At 49.4% G+C, this 7611-nt stretch overlaps 1 long non-coding RNA gene across 1 annotated transcript; it reads left to right on the top strand.

The window, feature by feature from the left end:
* The first annotated feature begins 5249 nt into the window (after window positions 1–5249).
* LOC134375641 (uncharacterized) lies at window positions 5250–6014 on the top strand. Its single transcript, XR_010023408.1, has 2 exons — window positions 5250–5332; window positions 5429–6014. It is a non-coding gene; the product is annotated as an uncharacterized LOC134375641 (long non-coding RNA).
* Window positions 6015–7611: the final 1597 nt, after the last annotated feature.

Below are 7611 nucleotides of genomic sequence, written 5' to 3'. Positions count from 1 at the left end.
GAACCTGCAGTGGAGAAAGACGTTCTCTTAGTAGGGACACTGACTTTGGCTCAGCCCAAGGGTCACTTCATGCCATCCCAAGGCCTCTGCTGGAGGCTCATACCATCCACAGAGAGCTTTTCCCCCAAGACACTGGAGGTTGTGCCAAAATTGGTTTGAACGTCAGAAATGCCCCCCTTGGCATGCAGACACTGCCCAAGCTGTGCTACTTTGGGCAAAGTGCCCACCACCTCTGTCATTTGGTCCCCCTTTGTTTTACCAGGAGAATAATGGCATCTTCCTGGGGAGGCTGCCGGAGCACTGCACCACAGCAAGTGCCACCTGAGATGGAGGAAGTCCGGGGAGGCGGGAGGGCCCTCTCCCCTGCAGGAACCCCCCCAAGAGGAGCCTGAGGCACTGGCCGTCTGAGGTCCGACACCCCCGGCCTGCTCCAGACACTGCTTGGCTACATTTACTTCTTCGGGGGACAGCAGAATGACTGCCCACCGCAGAGTTGGGTTTCCTCTGCTCAGCTGCAGGAGCAGTGAGCACGTAGGTCTTTGTAAAGGTAGCTTTATGGTTATTACTCATTCATTCCCTCATTCACCGCATGGATCTGTAAAGCACCTACTACATACCAGGAGCTGCCCTAGGCACTATTGCATAACACCGAAGGTTCTCATTGTAACAGCTTCAAATGGTTTCTGAAATCACATGGAAGAAAGCAAAAATCACTGGGCCTTATGATCAAGTGGGCAAAGCATGGTCCCTAATTTCACCCCACCCCTAGGGCCGTGAGCTCAGGCAACTCCAACACATCACTGAGCCTCAGTTTCTGCACCCATAAAATGCAGATAATGACAGTGATGGCCCTCAGGTTTGCAGACAGAAGGGACACGCACTAGTGCTTCAGTCCATGTGCCTGCAGAGAATTATAAAGTATTCTCCAATCCCTGTCACGCTTCAGCCTCCAAATGACCACCAACAGCAGGCCAGCAATGCTCACTCTGTTGCACTTGGGGAAACTGAGACTCAGAGAGTCCATGTGCTTTGTCCACAGTCACACAGCAAGTGAGAGGCAGAGTGGACACCAAGCCTGGGCCAAGACTGGAAGGAGAGCACGTAGGCTGGGCACAGAGCTGAAAGCCAGCACATTGGTGAGCAAATCCCCTAGTCCCTGCTCTGGGGACTAACCCTGGGAAAACCAGCTACTTCCCAGGCCAGGCACAGGCGCACTTGCTATTTTGAGTTCCCTTCTACATGACACAAGCAGCAAGAATCTGGGGAGACCCAGCTCACTTGTTATGCTGGGAACCAAGCTGCTCGTGGTGGCAGCCAAGGGAAGGGGGACAAGAGCCACTGGGGGCGGGGATGAGGGCCAAGGGCTAAAGGCCAAGCCCGGAGGCCTGAGGGTCAGGAGTGCAACACCAGGGAGAAGACTCGATGGGGACCCTGGGAGTGAAGGCCCAGGAGAGGCGGGGGCTGTGTCAGGCCTGACTCCAGGGGCTGCAGTCTGGGACTTTGCCAGATCAGGCCCATGCACAAACGTGTCTTCTTAGGCTGGGAGCCCCCAGACACTGACTCTGAGGCAAGGATTAGAGCACAAAGTAGTGCATTTGTGTGGAGCTCCTGAGAAGGGTGGCAGGGACAGGGAGGAAGCCAAATAAGGCGATTTTCAGCTGGTGGCAGCTGGGGTCAGTCCCCGTGGGGACCTCTGGGAGAACGAGCCTCAGAGGCATCCCCGCCCAAGGGCAGGACAATGGGGTGTTCTCCCAACTCCCGTCCAACACTGGGGCCTGGGGTGCAAATCTCCCTGCATGGAGAGGCTCAGGGGCTGGCAGGAGGGCACCATCGGCCCATCCCGGATCGGTGAGCGCCAACAGCATCCGCTGCAAGGAGGCAGTGCCCGCCTCAGGCCTTCCCCACACACCCCAATTCACCAAGCACCTCAGTGTGCCCAGCACCGGGCCAGGCCACAAGGGTACAACCAGGAGTGCACAGCCCAGGCCCTGCCTCACCAGGGAGCTGGAAAAAGAAAAGTAAACATGCAGAGAAATAAGAAGCACAAATTGGATTCGTGCCACAAAGGACTGGTACACAGATGAGCAGACATGGTCTGTCCACACAATGACATATTACTCAGCCGTGAAGGGAGTAAAGCACCAACACGTGCTGCAACGTGGATGAACTAGAACACATTGTGTTCAGTTAAAGAAGCCAGACATGAAAGACCACTCGGCATAGGATCCACTCGTATGAAATGTCCAGAACAGGCAAATCCAGAGACAGAAGGCAGACTGGTGGTTGCCAAGGCCTGGGGGAGGGGAGGACAGGAGTGACTATTAATGGTACAGGGTTTCTTTTTAGGGTGATAAAAACATTCTTGAATGTGAAAGTGGTGATGGTTGCACAGTCTTGTGAATGTTAAAAACTACTGAATTGATACTTTAAAAGGGTGAATTTTATAAGTGAATTACCATTAAAAATTACATTGTGATTTTTAAAAGCACACACACAGCAGAGCTATCTTTAAATGAGATGGTCAGGGAGGGCTTCCAGGAGGAGGTGACATTTTAGCTGCAGTCTGAAGGACGACACGTGGGGTAATGAGCTTGAGGGGAGAAGGCCAGGGTGGAAGTAAGGGGGTAGCAACAGACCTCTGGAGGGTCTTGAGCAGAGGAGACAGACATGATGGGATTTATGCTTTTAAAGAGCCCCTGTGGTGGACAGGGTGTGGGAGCGGGAGGGCATTAGAGGGGGCAGGAGGCAGACCCTCCAGGAGACCAGATGCCTCTGGGAATCAACCACTCGGGGCAGGGGGCTGGGGTTACCTGGCATGAACATGCTCTCACCACCCTCCCCCCGGCCTTAAGAGGGGCTGTGGGTGGGGGGCATCTTGCTCCGCTGTGGTCATTTGAACCCCATGATGTCTTAAAGATGACTCTGCCCTCAGATGATGAACCCCAGGCAGGGAGAGAAAAGTCTGGGTGTGGGGGGGTGAGCTGTGGGTGAGTGAGATGCAGTGGGGCAGGGAAGGAAGCAGAGCCCATGATTGTTCTGGAGACCAACCACTCAGGAGGAAGGGACAAACTGAGCTTGGGGTGGGCGGCCTTCCTGGAGGAGATGACATTTGAGTTGGGCACTGAAGGATGCATGGGACTTTTCCAAGGAATATCAGGTACAGAGAGCACCATGAGCACAGACATAGAGGTGGGACAGGGCCCGCCCCAACCAGGGAACCTAGCAGTCCATGGCTGGGCTGAGGGATGGAAAGTTAAGGAGACTCTTCCATGAGGGCTGTGCCCCTGGGCTGGGCCAAACTAGCATGGGCCATCCAGCTCTCCTGGCTTGGCTAAAGCTCAGCCTGCTCCTGTTCCCTAGAAAGCATGGAGGTGCGGGCAGAGAACAGGAGTCAAAACTGGGAGGAGACCTGCGGGCTTCCATTTGCAGCTGCACACAAGGAGATGGTGCTAAAGTCAGCGTCTGGACCATGGGCCACAAAACTAACAAACGAAACTCATTTCCAGGACAAAGCCCAGTGCTGAGAAGAAACGGCTGGGGGTAGAATCCAAACTGACCAGGGCAGGAACAGGAAGGAGGTGGCAGATCGCAGAAAGCAGGGGCCGTATTTATGATCTCTTCTCAAAATTAATGAAAGAGGGAGCTCACGAGGGAGCTACGACGTTAGGACAGCGATCCCGGCCTACCCTTCCTTCTCAAATTCTCAGGCGCATCTCACTAGGGGGAAATGAGCAAAAGAGAACTGCTTACACCGACACGAAGATACTAAACAAAGTCAGAAAGATGCACCCTCAAAATAGACAAAGTTATCATTTTAATGTTTCAAAATGAGCTATTTGAGATATTCAGAAACTAACAGAAGTTACGAAGAATAGCATCCAACAGGATTAGAAGAAAAAGAATTAGAAAAACCCAGAAATGAAGCAATTGGAGGAGAAAAGGAAAATTCGAAAAGAGGTGACAGAACTCAGAAAAGAATTTAAGTAAAAGAGAAAACTGTTTCAGAAAGGAAGACTGAAAGGAACGTAAGAGCAAATAAGTACTCAAATAATGCCTTAAGGGAAACAAAGTATGGAAAAGGACTTTTTTTAATTAAAAAGAAATGTTGAAACCGAGAAAGTTTGTTGAAATAAAATTATAGATATAGATGCAAGATACATATAACAGGAATCCCAGAACAAAACCAAAGCAATGGAACGGAATGAATAAGAATTATCATCCAGGAAAAATTATCCTGAAATAAAAGTCTTAAAACTTTATGATAAGAGAGCACCGCTGCTCAGAGTAGAAAACCAATCCACAAAGGCCAAAAAAGTGAGGGAGCTGAGGGCATCATTCATATAAAAGTATCGGTGTGAAGGCAGCCACAAGAATAAAAACACAAAGATTCTCATTATCAAAATATGCACTAGGACCAAACAAGAGATACAGAGAGAGTGTGACACATGGTGACCAACTTGGCCCCCCCAGCACACCTTCTAAGACCAAAACCTACACGTCCCAGAATCCCCTTCTCCATATGGTTCCTGGTAAGAGTTTAACAGTGAGAGGAATTTCAAGAGATTTGTAAGGTATAAGTAAAGCAGAAACCATTACAGCGGTCCCCCCTTATCTGCAGGGGATACGTTCCAAGACCCCCAGTGGATTCCTGAAACTGTGGATACACCAAACCCTGTCCTCACTTGTACATTGTTTTTTCATAGACTCGTACATAGTCACGATCACATTTAATTATAAATTAGGCATAGTAAGAGATTAACGATAATAGCTAGTAATAAAATAGAACAATTATCACAATATATTGTAATAAAAGTTATGTGAATGTGGTCTCTCTCTCTCTCTCTCTCAAAATAATTGTACTGTACACACCTATTTTAGGACCAAGGTCAACAGTGGGAACTGAAACCCTGGAAAGCAAACCCCCAGATGAGGGGGGACTGCTGCATCTTCTAGAGGCTCTGGCTACCCATGCAAGAACTCCACATATGCAGTGGATTGAGTTATGTCCCCCCAAAACTCCCTGAAGCTTGAATTGTGTCCCCCCAAGTTTTATGTATTAGAATCTTAGCCCCCACTGTGACTGTTGGGAGGGTGGGAACTCCTATTATGGTAACTGAAAGGTGGAGCCTTGAATAGGTCATTGGATTGTAGGACAGTGCAGTAGTGAATGGATTAAAAATAGTGGTCAGGTGCATGGTTCTGAGGGCTTTAAAAGGAGAGGAGAGTCTGCCTTTCTCTCTGCTCTCTCTGCTTCCACCATCTTTCAATGTGAAACCCCTGGGTCACTGTCACCACCACCAGATGGACTTTGGACTTCCCAGCCTCAGAAACTGTAAGCCATAAATTTTGTTTTCTTATAAATTACCCAGTTCCAAGTATTTTGTTATAAGCAGCAGGAATGGACTAACCCAACGTATCTCCTCATTAGCTCCCACTCTGCCTGGTGCTCAAGGGACAGATGGCTCTGAGCACCTCCCCCGACTGCTCCTCATGCCCATGGTGGTCAAAGGGGGCACCGCTCCACGACTTGTGGCTTTCCCACCTGCCCAGTGCTTCAGATTGAAGTGAGCAGTGACTACTTCCTGATCCCCTGGCTGCAGCTCCCCAGACCTTTTCCCCACCCCACTCTCCAGCTCCTCCCGCATTCGTGTAAGCCCTGATTTCCACAGTAAGCCCCTTATTTCTGGAATATATGTAGTGGCTCTGTTTTCCTGACCAAACTCATGGATAAGTTGTTGTCTTTTTAAATAACAGAAGCAGAGGTCTGGAGAACAAAACCTTAAAGATGAGAGTCAGAAAGTTGTTGACTGCCTGGTTCTATGCAAAGGTATTTACTACCTCCTTGCCACTAACAAATGGAGCGCTGGTGCGTTTTCATGCACACAGTCCAAACAGTGACCTAAATTATTACTGTGAGTCACATAGAGTCAAGTGCTCACAGAAGCAAGGCCTGGGTGACAGTGGCCGCTGCGATAAAATGTGATGGTAAAAATAAAGGGTTTACACGCCATGAACTTGGCTGGCCTCTTCTAACTACCCTGGAGAATTTGATAGAAAAAAATAGGAACTTGGGGCTTTAAATATACAGTTCAAGACCTAAAGTACCAGAAAACTTCCATTGCTGCCCAGAAACAAGGCCATATCTCTTGCAGCCATAGAGTTGAGATTTCAGAAAAAACAAACCCAAGCCCTGATGATCTGGTGGGTGGCTAAATTCCAGCACAGCTATTTGAACTCAGGTGGCACAGATTCTGTCCTGTTCAAGTGAGGACATTGATTGGGAAAGAGTGGAACGCTCACCACGGGAATGGATTCCATTTGGAAAGATCCCAATGAAGCTGAGGCCATTGAACGTGCAAATTCCACAGAAGGTTTCTTGCTAGAGAAGCAGCCCTTTGTCCTCTTTCTCAGGACATCGGCTTCTTCTTGCCTAAAGAAACGATAATAATCTCTCCTAAGGTAGACCCTTCCTCAGAGCCCCCCAGCACCTCTGGCTACTGGGTCTGTGACTGAACTCAAATCCCAGCAAGCTCCAGGAACATGGGTACAAAACCGGACTCAGGAAGTTGCACTACACAAAATAAAAGAAGCATAAAATATTTTCAGCCCATATTGGCCGAAACGCAGGGAATACGTATAGAAATAGACCAGGGTGGAAGAAATGTGATGTCGGGTCAGGCCTCATTTTTTTCAAGGTGGGTGCTCTCACCAGAGATTCTGGATTCAATGTGTTAACTCAGCAGCTGGACGTGGCCCTAACTGTGCTCGTTTCGTTGACTGAAACCTAGACCCAGTGGGAACCCATTTTTTAAAAAGATGGGATCCCAGGACTTCCTTGGCATACTTCAACACTATTGACATGTGGGGCCAGAGGATTCTTCGTTGTGGGTGGGGTGATTGTGGGAGGCTACGCCACGTCCCTGGCCCACTTGATGCCAGTAACACACCCCTTCCAGTTGTTAACAACCACAAATGTCTCTGGACATTGCTCAGTGTCTCCTTTGGGGAGCAAAATCTCCCCTGGTTGAGATCTACTGCTGTAGAGAGAGGCATCCGAAGACTCAGGGCAGGAAGAATACTGGAGCAGATTTATTACAAACTGCTCACTCACCTCCTAACCAAGAGCCCAGGAGCGCCCTTCACCAAAGCTTTGGGAAGTACCTGGGGAGGGGGACGCCAGCATGTCTGAAAGGCTCTGTAGTGGCTGCTCTCTGCAGGCCAGGAGAAAGAGTGGGAGATGCTGCCGTTGAGAAGGGCTTCCTGAATGCAGTGGGGATGCTGGAATCCCAAAGTGGCAAGGGCCAAGGAGCTCTTAACCATAGAGACAAGGAGGGAGCAGTTACCATAATCGAGAGAACCAGGATAGCATTCAGAATGGCTTGACCCACTGAGGTCTTTGGCAGTGGCTAATGGATCAGGAAGGGCCTGCAACTGAAATATTTGGTTTTACCATATAAAGATGCTATACTCAACCATTTTCGACCCGACAAACTGCAATTTACCATGGTTCAACCTAACAGATGGGCAGCCTACAAGGTCCTACTTGATTTGAATAATCTGATGAGTAGAGACCTCACCTGAATGACCACAGGGGAAACTCGTGGCCCCTCA

The sequence above is a fragment of the Cynocephalus volans genome, chromosome 4 (genome assembly GCF_027409185.1).
Source record: "Cynocephalus volans isolate mCynVol1 chromosome 4, mCynVol1.pri, whole genome shotgun sequence".
NCBI lineage: Eukaryota > Metazoa > Chordata > Mammalia > Dermoptera > Cynocephalidae > Cynocephalus > Cynocephalus volans.
This window is presented reverse-complemented; position numbering and strand designations above follow the sequence as displayed.